At 45.1% G+C, this 27,441-nt stretch overlaps 1 protein-coding gene and 1 long non-coding RNA gene across 8 annotated transcripts in view; both read right to left on the minus strand.

Annotated features, from left to right (window-relative positions):
• LOC105487750 (TBC1 domain family member 1) overlaps positions 1-27,441 on the minus strand; it is a 248,177-nt gene that overhangs the window by 55,937 nt on the left and 164,799 nt on the right. The gene's annotated exons all lie outside the window — the stretch shown is intronic.
• On the minus strand, positions 1,452-27,293 carry LOC139362441 (uncharacterized). Its single transcript, XR_011621379.1, has 2 exons — positions 5,824-27,293; positions 1,452-5,426 (listed from the first exon to the last, which is right to left on the minus strand). It is a non-coding gene; the product is annotated as an uncharacterized lncRNA (long non-coding RNA).

Consider the following 27,441-nt stretch of genomic DNA (forward strand, 5'->3'; position numbering starts at 1 on the left):
CAGGAGATCGAGACCATCCTGGCTAACACGGTGAAACCCCGTCTCTACTAAAAATACCAAAAACTAGCCGGGCGAGGTGGCGAGCGCCTGTAGTCCCAGCTACTCGGGAGGCTGAGGCAGGAGAATGGCGTAAACCCGGGAGGCGGAGCTTGCAGTGAGCAGAGATCCGGCCACCGCACTCCAGCCTGGGTGACAGAGCGAGACTCCGTCTCAAAAAAAAAAAAAAAAAGAAACATATCACAAGGTGTTTATCCCTCCCCTACCTTCCTGTGAGCAATCATGCATTCAACTCATCGCAGAACACTGATGAAAGAAAACCAAGCTCCACCCCTAAGGAGACAGCTGAGCAGGCCACGATTGCAGGTCTGTGTGCCAAGGGGTCAAGGGCAGCCCATAGGGTGGCGAGAGTGCAGAGGGCGGCTGTGCAGGCCCAACCTCAGAAGAGATGATCCCAAGTGAGATGTTCGTGGGGGTGGGGGATGTGGGGAGGGGTGGGGGGGGTGGGGAGGGGTGGGGGTGGTGGGAGTGGGGAAAGGGGAAAGGTCCAGTGCTGAGTTCTGACACACAGCTGGGAAGGAGGAATGCCAGAGATGAGGGGCAGTCCCACCTTGGCAAGTGTGGGAATTAAAAGAAAGCAGCATGATGAATTTGATGACTGCAAATAGTTCCCCACAGCTCAGGGAAGGGGCAGGGAGTGCCTGCAGATGGTAAGAGGTGGGTCGGGTCAGGTGGTCAGAAGGACAAGGACCTCTTGTGCTGGGCAAGGCCACCATCCTGACCACACTCTGAAGAACAGGTGAAAAACAGCAGACAGTGAGTGGGCAATAACCACATGGAGTTACTCTGACTGCTGCCCACACTTAGCCCTCTGATCTCCTCCATGTGGATTTTTTTTAAAAGATGTCAGACCACCCAACATTCCTTATTTACATTGTTCACTCTGTGATGACAGCTGCTGGTCAAACCTACTCAGCTTGGACCTCACTGTGGGCACAGAGGTCAGGACATCTGGCCACTCCCTCCAGCAGCATATGGGTCACAGCTGACAGAACCTAGACCATGAGTTCAGTCTATGGGAGAAGTTCTCAAAATGTGGTCCCCACACGAGCTTCAGCATCCGCACCACCTGGGAGCTTGTTAGAAATGCAAATTCTTGGTCCCACCCCAAACCTACTGGATCAAAAACTCTGGGGTAGATCCAGCAACCTGGATTTGAACAACTGGGAAATTCTAACGCACACAAAAGGTTGAATCTCTGGCCTTTGGCGTTCAGCACTTTTTTAACCACTTACTTTATGTTACAGAGTTACCTTAATCGGATGTTTCACATTATGTGACACTAGAGAACAAAGGTACCTTTTAAATACATTATTTTAAATTATTTCAGCAATGACTCAACCCATTAAGGATGGATGACCTGACCATTAAATAGAGTTTTAAAATGTAATATATTTTGCTTTTTTTTTTTTTTTTTAAAATGGAGTCTCGCTCTTGTTGCCCAGGCTGGACTGCAACGGCGCAATCTCGGCTCACTGCAATCTCCGCCTGCCGGGGTTCAAGTGATTCCCTTGCCTCAGCCTCCCAAGTAGCTGGAATTACAGTTGCACACCACCACGCCTGGCTAATTTTTTTGTATTTTTAGTAGAGACGAGGTTTCACCACATTGGCCAGGCAGGTCTCAAACTCCTGACCTCAGGTGATCTGCCCACCTCGCCTCCCAACGTGCTGGGGTAGAAGCGTGAGCCACCGCCCCTGGCCATATCACCATGCTTTTCAAACACCAGTCAAGTCACCCTTTTATCTTTGTCAAAGGCAAAGTTCAAAGCCAAAGTCTGAACTAAATACCATTTTCTTAAGAAATGCATTAGGGGCTGCTCCCTGCTAATCCAGATCAACAACCCACACTATTACAACAATAACAAATTTCCTTCCAGAAAACTTCCAGATCTGAACATAGTCAGAGACAGACCGATGACTCACCTAACATAAACAGAAAAATATACTACTAAAAGCTAAGATCATGATTTCTCAACCCCCATCATTTAGGCATCTGCAGAAAAGCAGCTCATTACAACCCAGCTTTCAACCCCTCCACCATGGGAGCCTCCCTTCCAGCCCTGGCCTCCCCAGCCCAGGGAGCTGCCCCAACCCAGGGTGCTGCCACACCCTGCCGAGAAAGGCGGGCTCAGTATCTCAGGGCCTTTCTGCTTCTGTTTCTACTGAGATGTGGTGAAAAGAAAAGCAAGCCAACTTCCTTACCCTCAAATCTCCCCTAACCAAAGTGTTATGAGGGTCAAAATTAGACCTGGAAACAGAAAAGTGGCTGTGTTACAGAGAAACAGCTTTTAAACTATGCCCCATGAAGCTCTGGTTGCAGGGTCCATGCAGGAAGCCAGGGAGTGGAGAATGGAGCTCAGGCTGCTCTAATAAGGACTGGGTGGCTTAAACAACACACATTTGTTTCTCACCGTTCTGGAGGGGAAGTCCAAGATCAGGGTGCCAGCACAAGTATATTCTAGTGAGAGCCCTGTCTCTTCCTGACTTGCAGAGAGCTTCCTTCTTGCTGTATCCTCACAGGGTGAAGAGAGAGGAAGCTCTGGGATCTCTACCTCTTATTGGGATGACAGTAATCCCATTAATGAGGGCTTCATTCATACAATCTCAACTAAATCACCTCCCGAGGGCCTCCCTTCAAACACCGTAACACTGTGCACTGGGGCTTCAACATAGGAATTCTGGGGGGACACAAATTTTCAGTCCATAACAAGAGCAAATCTGATTCCAAACTACCCCATCACTAAAGCAAAGCAGGTTTGATTTAACGTTTTACAGAGCCTCTGACAACTTCCCTTTTAAAAAAGTTCATTCTGTACCTAAGAAAAAAGGAATATGTTTAAAGCCCAGGAAACAAGGTTTTATTACAACGGAAAGGCATGGGATGGCCTTGAGCTGAGCCTCAATGGATTGGCATAATTCAGAAACTTTTTGAAGCGGGAGGGGAGGCCTGGGGGTGCCAGAAAAGGATGTTTGAGCAAAGGCACCAAGTACTCTGGCTCAGAGCTGTCCTTTCTTTTGAATTCACAGCACTTGCTTTCTAGGTCATTAACGTGGCCACCGACCTGGTGCTGCTGTGCAGCACCTTTCATCTTTGCTGTTCTTTAACTTGAAGCCAGGTCCTGGGATCCTACTTGAAAGTGGACTCTAGCATCTGGTCTACTTTCATCCCGCTTCCTCACCCAGACTTCTTCCTTGTCAACACAGGACAACCTGACCTATCCCACCACAAGAAGCAGATTTAGAACAGTACCTCCAACCCACCCCAGTTCCACTGCATCAACCCAGGGCGATGCATAACATGTGCTTCCAAGTCCCTGGATTATCATGGAGTGCAATGCCAGCACTTGACATAAAAGCCCAACATCTAATTAAAATCGCTTGAACATCCAGAAGACAAGAGAGAGGGTAAAAAAGGATGACGACAGCTCCCCAGACTCAAGACTTGAGAAATCACAAGCTTTTACTGTAAAATCAGACAAAATGCATTGAAGGCAAAAAAAAAAAAAAAAAAAAATTAAGGTTTTGTGAAAGAACCAAAAGTCAAGGTGTAGTTTCTGCCAAATGACATTTATAATATAGATGGGCAGATTCTATGTATTTAATTTGTACTTAAATAATGTTTATTAAGCTTAGGATAGAAAAGGATCATTTTATCCTGGTAAGAGTTTCAACCCCAAAATTATTAAGGTTTATGCCACAAAATAGCATTGCATCAATAAAAGATAACAAAAACCCTTTGGGAATTTTAAGACTCTTCTCCTCCATAGCTGCAGCTTTCCAATTCAGAACCTTGAACTTAGTAGACACAACATTTCCCCACTCTTTCTTCTCTCTTGGCAACTGTCTTCCTTACGACACTTGTATGCTCCTTTATCCTAGCATTTGGTCCACTTTCAATCCAGTACCTAGAACAATGCTTTTACATACAACTGCGCACTCAGTATAGTCATATGTTAAATAACATGCAATACATCTATGTCATGTCAGAGGCAGGGATATCTTACCTGCAAATTTTAGACCCTCATTAAAAGCTATCATCCCCTGATGATATGATGATAAAGGCTATTACAGAAAGAACCGTCCTAAGAGGTAGAAGGAACGGCTATTACAGTCACCGAGGTCTGAAAAACAGAGCCTAAATCTGAGTGGCAGCCAGGAAACAGGAAGGTATGAGTTCCACTGTGGAAGGAGAGAGAACTCAGGTAGAGGAGCCTGGAATCTGGAGTGACTGGTAAAATAATACAACAGTGGCAACATGGCAATTTCAAGAAAAGGAGCTCAATTTTTCCCTCTCCGGCCTAGGAGATGGTTTTTAGGTATGTTAGCTGGCTGGGTTTCTTTTCCTCCTGAAAAAAATATTTTAGTTGGTGGCAGAGAAACTGTAAACACTAATATTATATCTACCTATATATTTATCTAAGGAAAAAAACGTTACGTATAATTCTACCTCCCTAAGATAAGCATTCTTGATATTTTCATATATTTTCTCTCTGGTCTATTTTTGGATTTTCACTCTATGAATAAATGTAACTTCCATTCTATATTCTAGGTTTTCATCAGCAGTGCGTCGTGCGCACCTCCAAGGTCTGGAACCACCCTTAAGACATCAATAGGATGCAGATGCTGAAGTGCCTAAGCACGCCCAAGTAGGAATAGGGCTCAGAAGATGTGCGCAGGAGGATCATGACCCCAGTCTCACATAAAGGGATCAGGGTCAGACATGCGCACTTGGGATTTGATGTGGTTTGGCTGTGTCCCCACCCAATTCTCATTTTGAATTATAGTTCTCATAATCCCCATGTCGTGGGAGGGACCAGGTGGAGATAATCATGGGGGCAGTTTCCCCCATCCTGTTCTCATGACAGTGAGTTAGTTCTCATGAGATCTGACGGTTTTATAAGGGGCTTTTCCCCCTTTTGCTCAGCACTTCTCTCTCCTGCTGCCATGTGAAGAAGGACATGTTTGCTTCCCCTTTCACCACGATTGTAAGTTTCCTGAGGCCTCCCCGGCCATGCTGAACTGTGAGTCAAATGCACCTCTTTCCTTTATAAATTACCCAGTCTCAGGTATGTTTTTATTAGCAGTATGAGAACAGACTAATACAGGACTCATCTCCGGAGAGGTGCCATTGGAAACTATTCAACCAGAAATAATCAATGAGCAAGGTGCCGTCACAGCTCTGTAACTTGCAGAGAAGAGCTGGTGAGATATGTAGTAGAAAAAAACATGCGACCAAGGGAAAAAAATAAAAAGAGAAAGGAGGAGGAAAGGTCCCAGAGGCATGTACAGGTGATGGTCAACGGCATCAAGAAAATCCTGACGGGGATTCTGCTTGCACAGCTGTCCTGAAGTGAGACTCTGTGACCTGGCTGATGACAAGAGATTAAATTGCTATAGGCTCCAGTTATAAACTTTGTTGCCCTCCACCCTCCCTCCTCTCATGCATCTGTGACTAAAATATCTAACCCCACCCATCCCATTACACAATGCTTATCTGGAAGTGATCTGAGGTCAGAATCCATTAAAGGAAGCCCATGACTTAAAAATTAGGAAATACTTTTGTGCTTTGCTGAGGAGAGGGGATGGGGAAGTCCTCACGATGAAACAAAAAGTTTAAAATAGTGAACCAATTCTTCTCCCAACCCAATACAATGTTCAGTGAGTTATATGTGGAAATGTGACCTTTCCACCTGGAAAACCCCAGCCTCACTGCTTTCCTTTGAAGGGCCCATATCCTGAAAGAAATCAACTTGGGAAGTTGCATACTTTTTAGGTATCTATGACTCTTAGGCAAGTGGGAAACTCGGGTTTTAGTTGTGTTAAGTTTCAGTCTTGAATGTTCTCCTGTAGTAGAAAATGAAAACATATGATATGATCATCAAGATCTCTTAAAAGTCAGTACTCTGACATACATTTACAATCCCAACAGATTTCAAACACTTTAATCTGTTTTATGACTTAAAGTGGACAAGTTCAAATGCTCCTTGAAAACTGTTTTTGTGGTAAGCAAATTTCTTAAACATTACCACAATTTACTTGGACTAAAAACATCATTAAAGAAGTAATATTTTCTTTCGAAAGTCTCTACTGACTGTGGCCAGGCGTGGTGGCTCATGCCTATAATCCCAGCACTTTGGGAGGCTGAGGTGGGCAGATGACAAGGTCAGGAGTTCAAGACCAGTCTAGCCAACATGGCAAAACCCCATCTCTACTGAAAATACAAAAATTAGCCAAGTGTGGTGGCACGTGCCTGCAATCACAGCTACTCAGGAGGCTGAGGCAGGAGAATCACTTGAACCCAGGAGGCAGAGGTTGCAGTGAGCCAAGATTGGGCCACTGCACTCCAGCCTGGGTGACGGAGCAAGACTCTGTCTCAAAAAAAAAAAAAAAAAAAGAGACTAAGAAAGTCTCTACTGACAATAACTGAATATGGCAAATCCCAGCACGTGCAGCTTCCATTTGGCATCATTAAGAATCAAGAGTTGTTACATGGGACCAAATATTCAACCCCAAGACAGAAAGAGGGGAGGCAGGAGAAGTCGGCTGCTTTGATAAAATGAAATAATTCAGTAAAAACTTGCATATTTACCCCTCTCAAGGAGGGATACTTTTCTAAACATCCAGGCCCAACACAGAAAATCAAGTGCTGCACGCTCAGCTTAAAAGTTGTGCCTTAAATTCTGAGGGCCAGCACAGGGGAAATCGATCCTTCCAAGCCTAGTCATTCTGTGCTCAGATGGCCACGTTTCACCTCACTGCACTCATCACCTTCCGGGACGTCGTGAAAACTGCATGTTGTTTAACCTTGTGCTGGGATGATTTTAAAGAGTGAAGCATCTATGACTAACTTCTTTACAATGATTCCCAGTCTTTTGTCTTTCCCCATTATGAGTTTTGAAAAGAACCTTCTCCCAAAGCCCCCAGTGCCTGCTTTTCAGTATTGTTAGTTGGAGGTTTTTGCTGTCCCTCTCAATTCAGAGCCAGAGCTGCCCAGCGAGGTGTGTACCTGGGATGGGGCAGGAGCATCAAGCTGCCATCTCAGGAACCAGGTTTCCTCCGGCTGTGACTTTAGGCTTTTACATGCACTTTGCCAAAAAGCTGAAGCAATTATGCAAACTACCAGCAGCACACTACCCAGGAGGTTGAGAGAGGTCCTTGGCAACATGACCATCCTCCCTATGCCACAGTCTCTGGTCATCCAAGAACAACCTTTTGGTTGTCTTAAAAGTCCACTAACATTAAAAATGAAGGCAGTCAGGGTGGATTTCAAGAATGGCTGCCATTCATGGAGGAGGCTCTTTTTACTTCCTTCAGCCCTTCTTCCTTCCTTTAGATCCCTATTAGGAATGGACCGGCTGCCTTCTCCTTACTGACAAGCTCCTCTGGAGTGAGTGCTTCCATCACTGACTGCCCCAACAGTCCTAACTACAAGGTGGGGCTATCATTACGCCGGCATTACACCGAAGAAACCAAGGCACAAGTGGGACGTGCAGCTGCTTTTGCTCAAAAATGGAAGGGCCACAATTTAAGTTCAGGCCAGTCTGATTTAATAATCCATACTCAACAGCAGATAATCAAATAAATCAATTTAAAAATAGGCAAAGGATTTGAGACTTGAAAAGACATTTCCCCAAATATGAAACATAAATGGCCGACCAGGACATGAAATGATGCCCAACCACATTAACCATGAAGGAAATCAAAACCACAATGAGATATTACCTCACACTCATTAGGATGGCCATTATTTTATAATAAAAACTTCATAAATTTACCCCTCCAAAGGAGGAATACTTTTCTAAATATCCAGGCCCAACACAGAAAATCAAGTGTAATCCAGATGATTGATCCAGAAAATCTGCAATCCAGAAGATTACAAGTGTGGGTGAGGGCGTAGAGGAACTGGAGTCCTTGGGCACTGTTGGAGGGAATGTGAAATGGCATGGCAGCTGCGGAAAACAGTATGAGGGTTACTCACAGAACTACACTATGATCGATCCAACAATCCCACTTTTGGGTATACATCTGAAAGAACTGAAAGCAGGATCTTGAAGAGACATTTGCACACCCATGTTCATAGCTGCATTACTCACAATAGCCAAAAGGTGGAAGCAACCCAAACGTCAACAGATGAATGAAGAAAATGTGAAATATACATACAACAGAATATAACTCAAAAAAAAGAAAGAGGGAAATCCTGTCATATGCTACAGTGTGAATGAACCTTGAGGACATTATGCTAAGCGAAATAAACCAGAAATAAGAAGACAAATACCATACGACTCTACTTATATGAGTTATCTATAGTAGTGAAACTCAGAGAAACAGAAAGTACAATGGTGGCTGCCAGGGGCTGGGAGGGGGGGAAATAGGAGTTGTTTATTGGGCATAGAGTTTCAGTTTAACAAGATGAAAAATTCTGCAGATCCATTGCACAACAACGTGAATATACTTACCACTACTGATCTTTATACTTAAATATGGTTAAGATGGCAGTATTACGTTTATGTCTTTGTTACCACAATAATACAAAATTTAAAAATTTTAAAAAATCAATACTCTTAACTGTGACACTGCACTGAGTCTCCAGCCAATCAGGCCTTTCTGAAATTTACATGACCCTTTTTCCTCTCAAATGGCTAAAGGCCATTCACAGAAATATACATTATGATGGGAGTTATTAACCAGCACTGAGTTTTACTTTATTTCGCCTCATGACATACCAAGAAAACAAAAGGCCACAGGCCAAAATGAGGCAACAGAAAAAAACTCACGGGCTCCACATTTAAAACTCCGGCCACTCAGAAAATGTGGGCGGGCAGGAAAGAGTCATGATGTAAATGAAGCTCTGAGATTCCAAGGATATCCTCCCAAAGGTTATACCAATTCAAAACATGAAATCAGAACATTCCCAAGCCTTGTCTCTCTGCCATAAAGATGTGTGTGTGTGTCTCCCTCGGTCTACATAGTTTTCTGAGGGCTTGCACTCGTGCCTAATTTAGGCCCAGGCTCTCATTCATTATGCAATACTGCCTCTGATGAAACAAGACAGTTTACTGCTAGCCCCATCTCACAAAGGAAGGAACAGGGGTGGGTAGCAGGCCCAAAGTTCCAGGGGAGGGATACTGCAGTGGCACCAGCAGCCCAGACCCGCCCAACTCCAGGGCTCCTAACCAGGCTGCTCTGCAGTCAGCCAACACTAGATGCTGACCCTAGACACTATTCCTAAATACAGTGTAAATCATGACTCCTGAGGGTATCATGGTCTTTGAGCCTCAGTCTTCTCATCTGTAAAATGAAGCATTGGATTAAGAATCCCTTTTCTTTTTTGAGGTAGAGTCTCGCTCTGTCGCCCAGGCTGGAGTGCAGTGGCGCCATCTTGGCTCACTGCAAGCTCCACCTCCTGGGTTCATGCCATTCTCCTGCCTTAGCCTCCTGAGTAGCTGGGACTACAGGCGCCCGCCACCACCACGCCCAGCTAATTTTTTGTATTTTTAGTACAGACGGGGTTTCACCGTGTTAGCCAGGATGGTCTCAATCTCTTGACCTCGTGATCCGCCCGCCTCGGCCTCCCAAAGTGCTGGGATTACAGGCGTGAGCCACTGCGCCCGGCCAAGAATCCCTTTTCTAACATAAAAGGCTCCAAATAACCTATCAATAATATCAAGTAGAATTTATTGAGCTCCACAGACTCAGGATATTATGAGAGATTTAAGCAAACAAAAGAACCTTTTCACCCTGCCATCTGAGAGCCTACAGTCTCAGACAGAAATGACAGAGACACATGTGCCGAGGACTACAGACAGAGAGCCACACCACTTCAGGAAGAGTAAAGCAGCAACGGCATGAGGCAGAAACACTTCTGCCCTACAGTGGGTAAGATAATGACAGATCACAACCAAGGCAGCTGTGGCAGTGGGCTGGAGTTTACACAAATATGGGCTGACCTAAGGCTAATTATCTATTACAACTTCAAAAAACAGATTTTAATTGTATAGGACAAGTAATGGGAGAATATAACTTTGATGTCTTTTAAAGCATTAAATATCGAAAAAAAGATATAAAAATGATAGTATTTTATTTTATTAAATCCATTCCCAAACTATTCCTGAAACTATAAATATAACAAACTGAAACTTTACTTCTGCTAGATCTAGAGAAATGTAGACTCTCAACAAGCATTAGGCAACACAGTGCTTTGGGACACTTGGGAACTCTTTCCCAGGGTGGGTGGGGAGCGGGCAGGAAGTGACCATGGATGGCAAGGCTTCAGAGGCACCTACAGCTTCAGCTCCCACAGTAAGAGCAGGGACAGGAGGGCCAAGAACAAAAGAAACCCTTCAGACAATGACCACTGGATCTCTACCTCTGGCAGCCTGATTTCCGCAAATCAAGGGTTCTATGTTCTCAGCTCAAATCACTGGTCATGCCAAGTTGAGTAATTCCATGAAAGAAAAGGGGAAAAACTCCCAAACAATCATTTGTGGTTCAGCCCACAAGAGAAAAGCAATTTTAAAACTGAGTCCATTTCCAATAAATCTGAATACTGGTTAGCATCATGATTCACAATGGAAGTATGTCTCCATCTTAAACTTTTATGGGAAGGTGAGGTTTTCTAGAAAGACTGAATGTATTTCAAATGTTTCTCCCTTAATTAAAAATTAGGTTTCTTCTACCAAAAAAGTCACTACATTACAAAATTGAAAGAAAAGGCAAAAATATCACCTATCACCACATCTTCTTGCCACTTCTGTAGAATATCAATGCCTTCTTTGTATTTTTTCTCCATGTGTATGTTATTTCTTTACATAACATAATCTCAGTAGATACAATAATTTTTATAGAGAAAATGCCCATTTTTGGTAAATATTCCAAAATCATATACCCCTTTATACAACAGAAATCAAGCACCATCTATGACCCAAACCCTGTACCAGGCCACCGTCCTCACCAAGCTTAAACTAGGTTTTAGATATGAATCCCAAGTGTTTTCCATGGCTTGGCAAGATGTGGGCAATGCAGGAGCGTGTGAGGCCTCCCCATGGCCGGATCATGCTGAAGGTCCACATAGGCACCTGGCAACAGCTCTTCAATCTCTCCTCTTACAGGGACACCTGGACTATCTTTGGTTGTGTAGCCAGCCACATGACAACTATTCTGCTGTAAGAATCCCAAATTCTTATTACAGGGTAAATATATTAATCAAACATTGATCCTGGCAGAGGGATCTTTGACAGAAAGTTAGCCAGCTATCTAAGCACTTGGGTAATAAGAAATTCATGCTACTTACTCATGCACAATTTCACCTACTTTTAGATAACCATTAACTGTTACAAAGCTAAGGACTCCCATTACTTTCACTGTCCTGGTTCTGCCTTCAGCTGACAAGCAATATAATTACCAAGAACACACCAACTTATGGTGGCCAGAAGCTATGCCCTCCCCTCCCAGCTCTGACCCTGCCCCACAGCTCCCACAGCCCAGATGATGGCCTAGGGCAGGGGTGGCCAATCTTTTGGCTTCCCTGAGCCACAGCAGAAGAATTGTCTTGGGCCATACATAAAATACACTAACAATAGCCGATGAGCTGTAAAAAAAAAACAAAACAAAACAAAAAAAAAACAAAATGAAAAAAAAATATCATAATGTTTTAAGAAAGTTTACAAATGTATGTTGGGTTGCATTCAAAGCCATCCTGGGCTGGATGCCATCCGCAGGCCACAGGTTGGACAAGCTTGGCCCAGGGGTTCCCTGATACCACAGTGCTTCCACAATTCTCCCACCTCTCCCTGGGTAAGTGACCCAGAGCTGGGCCAATCACTTCTCCCTCTCGAAACCTGGAAGAAAACACAGATTGGCAGCCAGGTACTTGGGTACCCCTGAGGCTAGGAGGTCATACAGATCTGGGGTCTGGCATGACTGCATATAGTGACAAGCAAGCTGGGTCAGCTGGTGAGCAGAATAAAGAGACCGAGAGGAAAAAAAACCACATGGCCCCAGAGAGACCCAGAGAGACGGCCTTGGTTCCTGACAACTTCCTAGTTCCCAGCCTTTACCCTTATCTTGCTGTTTAAAAGCCTCCTTTTGATTAAGCTAGTTTGAGTCATTTTTTGTTTCTTGCAAACTAAGCAATCATTGGCTGAGACACGCTCACACGCATCTGCTTCCTGAGCGTTCCCAAAGCACCGCCTACAGGTAGGGGGCTAAGAAGCTGAAACCCGATTAAACAGGTGAGAAGGGAACACAATCAGGGAAAACAAACAGGTTGGTGATACTCAATTAGGTATGGCTTAATGGAAAGGGAAGGGAGTGAGATGAACAATCAAGATTCCAGTCCATTCTACCACTGACTGTATGACCTTGAGTGGACCCCTTTCCACTAAAGCCCCTGTTTCTTCTTTTGCAAAACAAGGAATCTGGACACATGCCAGTCCCCACTTGCTTTCAGGATTCCTTGAAAGCACTGGACTTAATAGCTTTTACATATCCAGTAACATTAGTTTTAGGAGCAGTGTGGATTGCAGAAAATCTTGACTGCCTGAAGTTTACTTCTTCAGTCAGGAGACAGTATAACACAAGCACCACCCTAAGGCTAATGGTGCCACATTTGTGGTTCTGAGTGACGGAGCTGGGGGGACTGGAGATCTCAGAGTTTGCCACCTTGAGCAGCATGTCCAAGAGAACTTTCTGGGATGAGGGAATGTTCTAGAGCTGTGCTCTCAATATGGTAGCCACTCTCACAATATTGTTGAACGTTCTTGAGCTCTGCTTACAATATGGTAGCCACAGGTGGCTCTTGAAATGAGGCTAATGTGAGGGGCTACATTTTTATTATGTTTAAATATAACTAGTTTGTATTTAAGTTTAAACAGTGATATGTGGCTGTTGGTTACCATACAGGACAGCACAGATGCAGAGGTTGAGATAAATAACCCCAAGACACAGCGAGAAGCTCTCCATCAGGGGCCTACACAAAGCTGTAAAACATCAGACACAGAGAGGCTAACTATGCCTGAGGGGTAAGGAGAAGAAATGGTGACATCCAAGTGGCCTGAGAGGATGAGGAAAAGTCTGTCACTGTTAATGCACTGTGGGTTTGGTGTGGAGGGGAGAAAACGAGCAGGAGGAGTGTCCTGGGCAAAAGGAAATGATCTATGCAAAGTCATGGCTGCCTGAAGAAATAAAAGCTACCAGGGAATGCTAGAACATTCCATACAGGCAGAATCACTATCCTCCCTGCCTCTGGTGGCTGCACATGACCAGCCAGGTAACTCGGTTTCAGATAATGAGACACAAATGGAAGTTCACTAGGGACTCCTGGGACAGTTTTGCTCTCTGGATATAGTAGGGTCACCCTTTCCCCCTTGATGCTTCCTGCTTTGTTCTGCTTGGAACTGGAGGGGAAGCCAAAGGCAGAGGATTCCAAGAGGAGGAGGAAGAAGAACAGAAGCAGCCAAGCTCGAGGGTGTCACCACGGCACCCAGGGGCCAGCTCTGCTCTATCATCATCCAGACTTCTCATCAGGTGAGAACAATCCCTCACTGGTACATCAGTGTACAGGCAGGCAGACACAATCTCTAAATGATGTGAATTTTGGTACCCGGAGGTGAAAGCCTGGAAAATGTAAAAACGGCAGGACAGAGAAACCTGAGCAATGGGAGGTGAGGAGGGCCATACCTGCCACCCACAAGTGAATGGCAACTCAGTGACTTTTCGTAGTCCAAGAACATCTGGTCTAACTGTATGCAGCCTGCTGTACACTGGGACATGCACCATGCACGGCTGAGCCTTCAGTGTTAGGGGAAAAGGAAGAGAAGTATCAGAACGTGGTCCATATTGGCTTCTCTGAGGGAGAATGATGAACTGAAACTTCTCTGGCAAGCAGTGCCAGGAAGAAACACCACTTTGTCAGGAAAGGTATCCCCGCTGATGGTCTCCAGTCTACAACCTGCCATCTGAATCCCTGCCAGGCTGAAGAAACCAACAGCTTCTGATTTGTCTCCCACCCCTCCCATACTGCCTTGTCTGCAAGAGAAAAGGCTGAAGGAGGAGGAAAGCCTTCCCCTGGCAACTGTCTGAGGAACACGCTGCTGCAAAATAAAATCCTAAAAACCACACCAGCTGTGTACACCCGTAACTTCTCATCACCAGAACTGCTCTTCACCAAACATTCTCCAGCAAAAGCACCTGAACAGGAAGCAAACCATAATAACTTCAACTTTCCGTGAAAAACCTCTCATTCTCTCAAGTATAAAATTCATAGTTTGGTACTAGAAATCACTTTCAGAATTATAAAAGACCATAATTACCACGCTCCTACTTTGGTAAATAACGTTTAAAATCTTGGCCAGGAGCGGTGGCTCACACCTGTAATCCCAGCACTTTGGGAGGCCGAGGTGGGCAGATTACAAAGTCAAGAGATAGGGACCATCCTGGTTAACATTGTGAAAACCCATCTCTACTAAAAATACAAAAATTAGCTAGGCATGATGGTGTGTACCTGTAATCTCAGCTACTCGCGAGGCTGAGGCAGGAGAATCGCTTGAACCCAGGAGGTGAAGGTTGCAGTGAGCAGAAATTGCGCCACTGCACTCCATCCTGACAACAGAGCGAGGCTCCATCAGAAAAAAAAAAAAAAAAAAAATCTTGTTAGTACTCATGCTGCAAATATTTTCATTTACATAGAAGTGATAAAACAAATTCACTTGGAAAAAGTTCATTCAGAAGCAGTTTAAAGCATCCTTCGGCTTTATCTCAGGATCTCGCAAAGTCCAGAGCTCCCTGAATATGCCATCACTCTAACCCCAGAGCCCCCAGCTCCCCTCCAGGGAGGCATGCATAGCTTTGCCACCTCCAGGAGATGTCCACTCTTTCACTCAAATACATGGAGGCCTGGCGCAGTGGCACAACCTGTAATCCCTTGGGAGGCTGAAGCAAGAGGATTGCTTTAGTCCAGGAGTTCAAGACCAGCCTGGGCAACATGGTGAGAACTCGTCTCTACAAAAACTGTAAAAATTTAGCAGGGCGCAGTGATGCGCACCTGTGGTCCCAGACCCTTAGGAGGCTGAGGCAGGGGATTGCTTGAGCCCGAGAGGTCGAGGCTGCAGTGAGCTATGATTGTGCTACTTACTGTACTCCAACCTGGGTGACAGAGCAAGACCCTGTTACAAACAAACAAACACATAAATATAAATAACAAAAACCACTCAACTAAGAAATCTAATTCTGCTAAAAAAAAAAAAAAAAGTTGCTAATAATGCCCCAAATGTATGCTTTATTAACAAGAGTTAACATTTAATTCTAGAGTATTTCCAACATAAGATACATTCCTTCACGCTAAACCAGCCCATCACTGTACAAGCACTAATTTAAGCGAGCAAACCCATCAAAACTCTTGATAATTTATTCGTAAAACTGTCAACGGTTCATTACTGCGATTAAGAGACTAGATTTAGAGCTAAATAGATTGATATGAATCCTGGCTATGTGAACCAAGAGCTGCATGAGACATAACCATGTCATTCAATCTTTCTGTCCTCATCTCTTAAAAGATGGGCAGTAAGGCCAGACATGGTGACTCACGTCTATAATCCCAGCACTTTGGGAGGCCGAACCGGGCATATCACCTGAGGTCAGGAGTTTGAGACCAGCCTGTCCAATATTGCGAAACCCTGTCTCTACTAAGAAAGATACAAAAAATTAGCCAGGTGTGCTGGCAGGCACCTGTAATCCCAGCTACTAAGGAGGCTGAAGCATGAGAATCACTTTAACCTGGGAGGTTGAGGTTGCAGTGAGCCAGGATCGTGCCACTGCACTCCAGCCTGGGGGATAGAGCGAGTCTCTGTCTCAAAAAAAAAAAAAAAAAAAAAAAAAAGTGGTAATACCTATGGGAATCATCTACTTGTGTAAAAGTGAAAACACAAAATGCTTAATACATGATAAAGATCATTACAATGACTATTATTAATATGTGATTTGCTTCATTGCAAAGAAAATAAGCTTTGTTGGCTGTTTCATCCTCTGCCATAGAACACATTTCTAATTTTCAATGTGTTATTTTCCTATTTCCCCTAACAATCACTCAGGACATTTTTGGAACTTTTATCAGAATAGGAGGTCCCCATGATTATCAGCTGCTGCGGCTTGAGGGCTCTACCCAAGAGAATTCATCTCCAGAATCCAACATTTGGGGGCGTGACCCAACAACTGGTATTTCTACAAGTCCTCCAGGTAATTCTGGGGCATAGTTTGCAAACGGCTGGCAGAAATGTAGCTATGGGCCAGGTGCAGTGGCTCACACCTATAATCCCTACACTTGGGGAGGCCAACGCGGGCGGATCACTTCAGACCAGGAGTTCAAGACCAGCCTGGTCAACATGGCAAAACTCCCATCTCTATTAAAAAATAAAAATTAAAAAAAAACTAGCCAGGTGTGGTGGTGGATGCCTATAATCCCAGCTACTAAGGAAGCTGAGGCAGGAGAATCGCTTGAACTCAGGAGGCAGAGGTTGCAGTGAGCAGAGATGGTGCCCCTGCACTCAAGCCTGGGTGAAAGAGCAAGACTCCATCTCAAAGAAAAAAGAAAAACAAAGAAGTGCAGGCTGGGCACGGTGGCTCATGTCTGTATTCTCAGCACTTTGGGAGGCTGAGGAGGATGAATCGTGAGGTTAGGAGATCAAGACCATCCTGGTCAACATGGTGAAACCCTGTCTCTACTAAAAACACAAAAAAATTAGCCTAGTGTGACAGTGCATGCCTGTAGTCCCAGCTACTTGGGAGGCTAAGGCAGAAGAATTGCTTGAACCTGGGAGGCGGAGGTTGCAGTGAGCCGAGATTTGCGCCACTGCACTCCAGCCTGGGCGGCAGAGCGAGACTCCGTCTCAAAAAAAAAAAAAAAAGGAAATGTAGCTCTGTGTGAATGCCACCAACCTGTGGCCCTCTGGCTGCCTCCCAGCTGCACGGTCCCGGATGGAGGCACCCTGGAGACTTGGCTTCCCCCAGCCTTCCCACATACCCGTGAGGGCAGCGCCAGAACCCAGGGCATCCTCCCTTTCAGCCTGGGCAGAAGAAAGGCAAACACAGCAGTCTGCAGGAAAGCCTGGGGCCAGCAGGACCAGACCCTTCCCACCCCTGCTGGTTTAACCATCCCAGTGGGTAGAATCACAGGTGAGGTTCCCCTGGAGGAGGAGGTTCCACACTAGCTCACATGTAAAGGCCCTCCTTAACATTCAACCACACAAAAACACATACATCAACGTTCACAGCGGTATTATTCATAACAGCCAAAAGGTGAAAACTATCTAAATGCCTCTCAACTGGTAAATGGATAAACCATATGTGATGTCTCCATACAATGGAATATTAATGTCATTTTAAAAGAATGAATTACTGGTATGTATTATGACATAATGAATTTTGAAAACATTATGTCTAATCAAAGATGCCAGACACAAAAGACCACATGTTACATGACTTCACTTAGATGAATGTGTTCAGAATAGGCAAATCTATAGAGACAGAAAGTAGATCAGGGGCTGTCTATGGTTAGAGGTGGACGGCAGTAGATTGGCAAGTGACAACCACAGGTTTTTATCTAGGGGGACAAAAAAATGTTTCAAAATTAGATTGCGGTGGGTCGGGCTCACACCTTTAATCCCAACACTTTGGGAGGCTGAGGCAGGTGGATCACTTGAGGCCAGGAGCTGGAGACCAGTCTGGTCAACTTGGTGAAACCCTGTCTCTAGTAAACATATAAAAATTAGCCAGGTGTGGTGGGGCATGCCTGTAATGCCAGCTACTCGGGTCCCTGAGGCATGAGAATCACTCGAACCCAGGAGGCGGAGGTTGCAACAAGCCAAGATCGCACCACTGCACTCTAGTCTGGGTGACACAGAAAGACTCCATCTCAAAAAAAAAAGAAAAAATTGATTGTGGTATGGTCGTACAACTCTGTGGATATACCAAAAAACAACCTCACAACATTGAATTGTACATTTTAAATGAATGACCTGTATAGGATGTGAATTATATCTCAATAAAGCTGTTTTTTTAAACAAAACAAACCTATCCTTCTAAAAAACGCCCTCGTCAGAGCTGATCCAACCCTTCCTTCCCTTGTGGGGCTGTCTGTTTACTGAAGCAGGCAGTAGGATATACAGAGGACCAGGGACCAGGATGAGGTAAACAGGCACCCAGGGTATAATCCTTAGGAGACACTCACTCTCAAGGTCCTGGAAGTTCAGGATCCACACCTGCCAGGCCCTGAAAGGGAGTGCCTCCTTACATTTTGTACCCTGGACACCTGCTGGCCTCACTCTAGTCCCAGCCCTGATTTTGAGGCTGCTCATGTTCAGGGATGTCCACAAATTCTATCCCCTTGGAAATATTTTCAAACTACTTGTCATTCACTTGCTTTAAACTCTTCAATGGCACCCTGGTACAGATTAAAGTTCAAAGGGTAACAGATCAAGATCACCCCCTTTGGACATTCTCCTGCAGGCACACAGGCACACACTCCAGAGTTAGGGCAGCCCTAAGGAGGAATTTGCTGTCAGGTACTGCAGCATCGTCATGGGTCAGCTGGGATCCGAACAGGAGGGCAAGGATTCAAATCCAGGCCATCTGACTCTAGCATCTCAGCATCCAAGCCCTCAGCCCTCTGCCCCTCAGCCCTCCTACCAAGTAGCAGTGGCTCAGGTGCTATCTTGTGTCACCAATAACCTTAGCTCCAGCCCCCACACAGTGTTATGGACTGGTTGTTTAAATGCCAGCGATTCACCAGGAAGAGCTCAGTCAATGTTAACTCAAAACTGTTAACAGGCACAAAAATAGCAAGTCTAGGTAAAATCTTGCCATTCACTGTGACTTCCTTGACTTTTGAAATGACAAGCCAAGAAGCACAATGGGGTGTGGGGGTGGCACGGGGAGCGGGGGGAGATGGGGAGGTGATCAAGTATCTTTAACCATAGAAATCCATGAACAATCAGATTCTTGGCTTGCAATATTTTATCTTGAACCTGGTCTTTGTTCACCACAGAAAAGCGAAGTTATACAGAAAGTAAATTAAGAACAATCTTAAAAATCCACGTCTCTGCCAACTGAAGACAATTTTTTTCTTCCTTGTTTTGCCCATGCCCTAAAACCCCGTAGAAAAAGAAAAGCTCTCCATTCGAATAAGTTGCAAATGACCAAGGAATATAAATATTGTAACAAGATCAAAAACAAAAACAGGAGGAAAAAAAAAAAAAAGCAAGCACACTTTTCCGGGATTGGAAAGAAACAAGGGCAATCAAGATATGGGGAGCAACACTGCCACCACGTGGTGACGGTTTCTCAAGTCACTCTCCCAGGTCTGAATTGAGGTCAACCCTCTCAACGTGGCAGCAATCAGAATCCTGAGGAGTCTAAAAAGAAAGAATTCAGGCCCAGGCCCCATCCCCACACTCACTGACAGTGAGGGAGACAGCCAGGAGGGCATGTCTGGCCTGTGTTTTAAAGAATCTCCCCAGGTGTTTTTGGTGCACAGATGTCACTATGCTTGTATTTTCCAGCAAAGTTTCACCTGCAGTTATTCCTCTTATATCATCCACTAAAATTTCCCTCTGGTATGTAAATTATTGAAAACTATATATGACACATATAAATCATCATGTTTCAAATGAGTTCCTAAGTTTTTCACAATAATATAAACTGGTCATCATAAAGATTCAGATTATATACTTCAGTTTAGGCATTACTGTTTATTACTGCTTACATCTCAATTGATAGCTAATATCTAATCCACTAAACTTAATGTTATTATAAATTAGGCATATTGACACAGCTACACCCACAAGACAAAGAAACCTTTGAACTTAAGTCTCACTGGACTCTTTTCTTATACAATGGGTTTCAAATCAATAAATCATTCTTATCTATACTAGGTTTTTGGGTTTTTTTTTTTTTTACAAGATATGTAAAGTCTGAAAGCTTCTATTGTTGGTGAAATGCACAATGTAATCTGAAATGCTTAAAGGAAAAGTATAAGACTAAATTTAATTTTGTTCCCTGGCACCTAGAGGTAAATAAAATGATTCTTCCCCATTTCAAAGTTGGGAGTTGCCTTAAAAATTGTTTCTTAGGCCAGGCGCGGTGGCTCAAGCCTGTAATCCCAGCACTTTGGGAGGCCGAGACGGGCGGATCACGAGGTCAGGAGATCGAGACCATCCTGGCTAACACAGTGAAACCCCGTCTCTACTAAAAAATACAAAAAAACTTAGCCGGGCGAGGTGGCAGGCGCCTGTAGTCCCAGCTACTCGGGAGGCTGAGGCAGGAGAATGGCGTGAACCCGGGAGGCGGAGCTTGCAGTGAGCTGAGATCCGGCCACTGCACTCCAGCCTGGGTGACAGAGCGAGACTCCGTCTCAAAAAAAAAAAAAAAAAATTGTTTCTTAATAACAAAGGATTGTCTTTTTCATAATACACTCAGAGAGAAAATTATGGAGATTATGTACTACCAGATACAATCAGACATTGATTTTCAGCATTTTTGTTTTTTTGGTAGGCTTGACAATTAGGTTAGAGCCCACGGCTGAGAAAACAAACACCCACACTGTGTCTCCCGTGCTCCATAAGAGATAAGGCCTCGCTTCTCGGAAAACGAAAGGGCAGGAAAGACGCAAAGTGCCACACATTTGGGTTCACCTGGCACACGGTCAAATGTTTCTTTAAACCTTACCATGTTTTTAATCACTGCCTGTTCCCCATCACACTCTTTGCTTCTTGAGATGGCACAAGTCTTCTCAAAAAAATATCCCTGATGACTCAGACTTATTTGAGACTTGAGATACTTGAGAGACTCCTGGAGCCCATCGCTAGAGACCCAGGGCAGCCTCACAGAAAGGCCTAACCTAGGACACATCAAAAATCTGGACTGGATTTCCCATGGTTGTTTATCCTAAGCCCTGCCTCCTCACAGTGGACCCAAAACATCAGCCTCGCTGGGGAGCTTGTGAGAACTTCAGAACCCACCCTGACCTACTGCAACAGAGTCTGTCTTTTAACAGGATTTCCAGAGGACTCCAAGCACATGGTGTTTGTAAAACACTGCTCTAAACCATGATCTAAAGAAAGCCTCTTAATCAACAGCTGTGTTCAGGTCTTCATCTGATGGATCAGAGTGCCTCTATCTGCCTTACCTTCAGTACAGGCCAACGATGGGGATTCACAGTGAGGTTCTGAAAATGAGAGAATGCTGTCACACAGACATAAGTATCCTCAGAGGAGCAAATACGTCTCTCTCATGAACAGACACTTCTCAAAAGAAGACATTCATACAGCTTGGCCGTGCGCAGTGGCTCACGCCTGTAATCCCAGCACTTTGGGAGGCCGAGGCGGGCGGATCACGAAGTCAGGAGATCAAGAGCATCCTGGCTAACACAGGTGAAACCCTGTCTCTACTAAAAACATAAAAAAATTAGCCGGGTGTGGTGGCGGGCACCTGTAGTCCCAGCTACACGGGAAGCTGAGGCAGGAAAATGGTGTAAGCCCGGGAGGAGGAGCTTGCAGTGAGCCAAGGTCGTGCCACTGCACTCCAGCCTGGGTGACAGAGCTAGACTTTGTCTGAAAAAAAAAAAAAAGAAAAGAAAAAAAAGAAGAAGACATTCACACAGCCAACAAACATGAAAAAAAATTCAACATCACTGATCATTACAGAAATGCAAATCAAAACCACAATGAGATACCATGTCACACCAGTCAGAACGGCAATTATTAAAAAGTCAAGAAACAGATGCTGGTGAGGTTGCGGAGAAATAAGAATGCTTTTACACTGTTGTTGGGAATGTAAATTAGTTCAAACATTGTGGATGATGGTGTAGCAATTCCCCCAAAGATCTAGAACTAGAAATACCATTTGACCCAGCAACTCCATTCCTGGGTATATACCCAAAGGAATATAAATCATTCTGTTACAAAGATACATACATGCGTATGTTCATTGCAGCACTACTCACAACAGCAAAGACATGGAATCAACCCAAATGCCCATCAATGATAGACTGGATAAAGAAAAAGTGGTACATACACAACATGGAATACTATGCAGCCATAAAAATGAATGAGATCATGTCCTTTGCAGGGACATGGATGGAGCTGAAAGCCGTTATCCTCAGCAAACTAATGCAGGAACAGAAAACCAAACACTGCATGTTTCGCTCATAGGTGGGAGCTGAACCAAGAGAACACGAGGACACAGGAAAGGGAACAACAAATACTGGAGCCTGTTTGGGGGCGGCGGGGAGCAGGGAGAGCATTAGGAAAAATAACTAATGCATACTGGACTTAATACCTGGGTGATGGGTTGACAGGTGCAGCAAACCACCATGGCACATATTTACCTATGTAACAAACCTGCACATCCTGCACATGTACCCTGGAACTAAAAATAAAAAGAAAAAATTCAAATAAAAAAAAAGTATGTCTGCCCTTAGGTACGCTCTACAAATGCTATCTTAAACACACCCAACCTGCAGCAGCTTTGCTAACGCCACCCTCTGCCTAGTGTATAGTTACCAAGAGTGAATGGTCCTTCCACATACTCAACGTCATACAAGGCGTTCACCCTAAAAACCCATAGCACCAAGAAGAGAGAATGCACTTTCTGTAGTTTCTGGGGCAGCCAGAAGTGACCACCACAAACCTAAAGCATCACTGAAGCCATTTGCTTTACATTTAAACATGTAGCTTTCAGGATTCTATTTCAAGATCTATTTTTATCACAAAAACATTTGCCTTGCCAAGTCTTCAAGTAAAAATCACTGATTTCCTATTTATCATCCAGTTTCCCTTCAATGTAGTACCTGCTGCACACCTGACCTACTTACTATCTGAGAAGTAGGGACCCTCTGAGGTTCAGAATTAAAACCAGCCCTCTTAGACTTTGCTAACTTAAAGCTGTAATTCTTACAAGAGACCAACTGGTCACTGTTGAATTTAAAAAGAAAAAAAAATAGTCTGGGATTTGGGAATATTTGCCCTGGAGCTACCAGACATATGCAAGTAAATTTCTAAATATAAATTAACTTCCTATCTACCTCAGATAGGTTTCCAAAATAAAAAATTCAGATGCTTGCAACTTAATTATTTCATGGGGATTTTGTCTATAGAAAACAGTCACATATCCCTGAGTAAACAAGAGGCAGACTAATTTTGTTTGAGACAAGTTTGTCCATTATACTATTAGAGATGAGACTATCCACGTCTATCCACTGTGCCTGACTTTGTATTTTCTTCTCTCTTTACACTATATTTAGTTGGAGACACACTCCTTACTCACTTAACACCCTTCTCTCCAGGTTTTTTGTTTTAGCCCACCTATTTAAAAATAATAATCTCCAAATTACCGAAAATTTCTATTTTTCCTTTGCTAGTAACATTATCACTATTGCAAACACCATGGTTTTTATATTACCGTTGGTTCGTTTTACTAGTATCTTCCAAGTGGGATGACCTGGATAGAACCGTATAAATATCCCTGCCTCACTTTTTCACCTGGAAGAAAGGTTGTAAGACTTCCTGTCCAATTGAAGTTTGCACTGCCAGAATATAAATGTAAAACAGGCAGTCATTTTGAGCACCTGAAATAGGTATTAAAAGGTACTGTTAAGATCTATTTCTCACAAGCACACTTGTGTGTCTCCCATGCCAAAGTCAGAGTGGGAATGCAGTGAGTCCAGCGGCTGCAGGCTCAGCTGCCCATGGCTCAGCCACCCAGGCAAAGCAGGAACAGAGTCTTGTGCACGCTCAGCTGGAGACAGTTTGCACAAAGCAGGGACCTCTGGGGAAAGAAACCTCAGAGCTCTAAACTGTTTTTGGATGTGATGTCTCTCAGCTGGAGGGAACATATGGAGACCTGCTGGCGTGGGTCAAAGTGGTCACAGACCACAGTGGAGGGCTCTGGCATTGTACACCTTAAGGATGGGGAACAGACAGTGGCAGAGGACAAAGATGCCTGATTTGTCCTCTCAGACAGAAATCAGTTGCCATCCACACTCCAGTGCCAATGCTAACTATTAGGGAGGCGGTCAGGGTGGAAGGGGGCGGGGGAGATTGACTGAAGTCAAGTCCGTACATTAAAATGCCCAGAAACATGTTTTCCATTCAGTGTTGGTGCCTGCCCAACAGGCAGACATGTGGCTACACTGAGAGTCCACACCCAACACAGATGCCTACAGGGAGCTTCCTGTAGGAAGAGGGAAGCACAGGCAGGACCACCTCCAGAAGGTCCCGCAGGGTCCTACATCTCTGGCTGCAGCCCAATGCTGTGTGCGGTTCAGAGCACGAGCTTTGGAGCTCAGACTCATGAGCTCAGGTCCTGCCTCTGGCTCCCACTAACTCCCTGGTTTGGGGAAGGTGATTTAAGCCACTCCCAGCCTCCACTCACCCACCTGTAAAATGGGTTTCATAAAAATGTTGACGTTCATAAAGTTGACTAATTAAAGGAAGTAATTCGTGTAAAGCACTTAGCAGAGTATAAAAAGAGCATAATATGTGGCTATTACTATACTAATTCTTCCTTAATAATCCTTTTATTCTCTCGTTTTCCCTTTGCATACACAGAACACTTAAACAATGCTATCCAGAAATTCAGCCAGCACCTCTTGGTTCCGAGAAGAGATAAGAAATAATATGTGCCTATAGAGACGGAGGAGGCATGAGAAGGGAGCTGAGAAATCACAAATCACTAAGTTTGCAAGAATCTGAGCCACTGACTTGCCTGCCTTTAGCAGTCATCAAGCCTGCAGGAGCTGCCGGAGATGGGTGACGAAGATGAACCTGTGAACATGTGTTAGGGGGAGAGAGGTGCTATGGGAGAGTCACGATACAAGGGAAGGGGAGGAAGGGAACTACGGGGATACTGAGGAAGAGCATTCTAGGCAGAGGGAACGGCCTGTGCAAGGGCTCAGGTCGGGCATGAGGGTGAGTTCAAGGATGGCATGGCACAAGCCAGAGGGCCTGGTGGGAGCCTGCATCAGAGGAAAGGTGGACATGGATGGTGATCTCTGCCTAGCACTGACAGGGGTCTCCAGGACATCTTCTTGCAGGAGATCGGGTGGTGGGGCACAGGACGGTGAGGAGCTGAATTGTTTGGGGTCTGATGAATCAGGGGTGATTACGGCCTAGGAACAGGAGGAGCAGCACCTATGCCAGGCTCTGTCCTGTTTGGTACTTTTAGCCATTACTTAAAGGCACAAAGGCCATGTTTATCCACTTGACAGGCAAATGTATACAACTTACTGGTCACCAGAATCAAGACTCAAAAGAATCACGAAAGGACTGCTCAAAACTGATTAATACTTTATAGGTACCGACTATTTGAGGAAAAAAAGCTTCTCAAGTATAGACATTACTCCCCCCGGCACCAAGAGATAGCGTCTCACTCTGTCACCCAGGCTGGAGTGCAGGGGTGTGATCACAGCTCACTGTAACTGCAAACTCCTGGGCTCAAGTAATCCTCCTGCCTCAGTCTCCCGAGTAGCTAGGACTACAGCTTCACAACACCATGCTCAGCTAGTTTTTATTTTTTGTAGAGACAGGATCTCACTATGTCGCCAAGGGTGGCCTCAAAGTCCTGGCCTCCAGGGATCCTCCTGCCTTGGTCTCCCAAAGCACTGAGATTACAGGCATGGGCCACCATGCCAAGCCAGGAATCAATCCAAATTTAAATAATCGTTCATATCCCAAAGGACAAGATACAATAAGAGCCGAGAAAGTGAGTTAATCACTTAAAGCCGAAACAGATTAAGGTCAATCTGCATAAATAGAGCAGTGGCAGGTCAATGGAAGGAGCAACACACTGCCAGAGCCAGAGGCCAGGTGAACACCAAGTTCAACTCAGGACTCCACGAGGGGCAGAGGTCTTCGGAGGACAGGACTTGGACCAGGGGTTCCCCAACAGTGACGAGGGCAATTCCCCTGGAGAAGAGAGCTAAAGGAGCAGCAGCTTCCATGGTCCTCCATCATCTGAAGGGCAGGAAACAGACGCAAACACATTCTGTGTGGCTTCACAGATCAGAGAAGAAGTCAGGAATGAGAGGACAGGGAGGCAGGATGCAGCTCAGTCTATGAATGCTCGTTTAGAAACTTGTAACTGTTCTGCGATGGACCAAGCAGTCATGCGTGGCCCCTAACACATTCTCGCCACTGCACAAAGCATTTCCAAGCAGAAATTTCCAAGTGACCACGCCCTGTGAGGTATGGCCACTGCAGCAGGGAGGCACTCTTTATTAAACACTGAAACTCGGGTTCCGGCACCCCTGTTCTACAGCTTCAGACATGAATCAGTTTCATTCCTCCTCCAGGGCCTCCCTCTGGTGGCTCTGGTTCCCACTGTCCCACTCCACACCCTCTAACAGGGTGCTACAGGACCTGAGAAGAAGAGCCCTTCTCTGCAGCAAGCAGGCCTCTCCACGGGGCAGGGGAAGAGAGAAGCAGCCATCCGGCTCAGGCTGGCAGCAAGAGAAATCAAACCCTGGCCAGGCTCGGCAAGTCCACCTAGGGGCCACCCACGGCAGGAATACTTTACAGGTACAAACCACTTGAGGGAAAAAAAAAGATGCTGGTGAGTGGCAGCTCCATGGTGCCTCCACATGGAAGGGCTGAGGCAAGAGAAGCAACGGGCCAGGCTCATCAGAGGGACCTCTACAGCATGGGAGGTGACATTACCCTGGAAATGTTCGCATCCCTGATTTTCTTTCCAGTACTATGCATTTTGAATGCTTTAAAAAAATGTACACTTTGGGAGGCCGAGGCGGGTGGATCAGAGGTCAGAAGATCGAGACCGTCCTGGCTAGCACGGTGAAACCCCATCTCTACTAAAAATACAAATTAGCCGGGCGAGGTGGCGGGCGCCTGTAGTCCCAGCTACTCGGGAGGCTGAGGCAGGAGAATGGCGTGAACCGGGAGGCGGAGCTTGCAGTGAGCCGAGATCCCGCCATTGCACTCCAGCCTGGGCGACACAGCAAGATTCCATCCAAAAAAAAAAAAAAAAGTATCAGTAATGATAGCATGCTGCCTTGTCTCAATCAGTGTGGCAACAGACATAATTAATCCCAGGTTATAGGTGGTAACTTTAGACAGCCTGTTCTGGTTCACAGCTCCTAAGGGGAAAAGCTGGGATTTGAATGCAGACTCCGAAGTCCACGCTTTGGTTACAGGGTAGCTAGTCAGACACGAGGAGGACAGGAGAGGACCCCTCCCAGATACACACCAGCAATGTCAGGGGACCATCAGGTGATGGTCAAGCATTTGTTAACTGTTTCTCTAAAGTGAGAACTGGTCACAGCCGGCACCAGGGAGGGGCGGGCTCCCAGTAGATACAAAACACCTGAAACTGGTGAGTAGCAGC

Source organism: Macaca nemestrina, chromosome 3, assembly GCF_043159975.1.
Source record: "Macaca nemestrina isolate mMacNem1 chromosome 3, mMacNem.hap1, whole genome shotgun sequence".
NCBI classification, from domain to species: domain Eukaryota; kingdom Metazoa; phylum Chordata; class Mammalia; order Primates; family Cercopithecidae; genus Macaca; species Macaca nemestrina.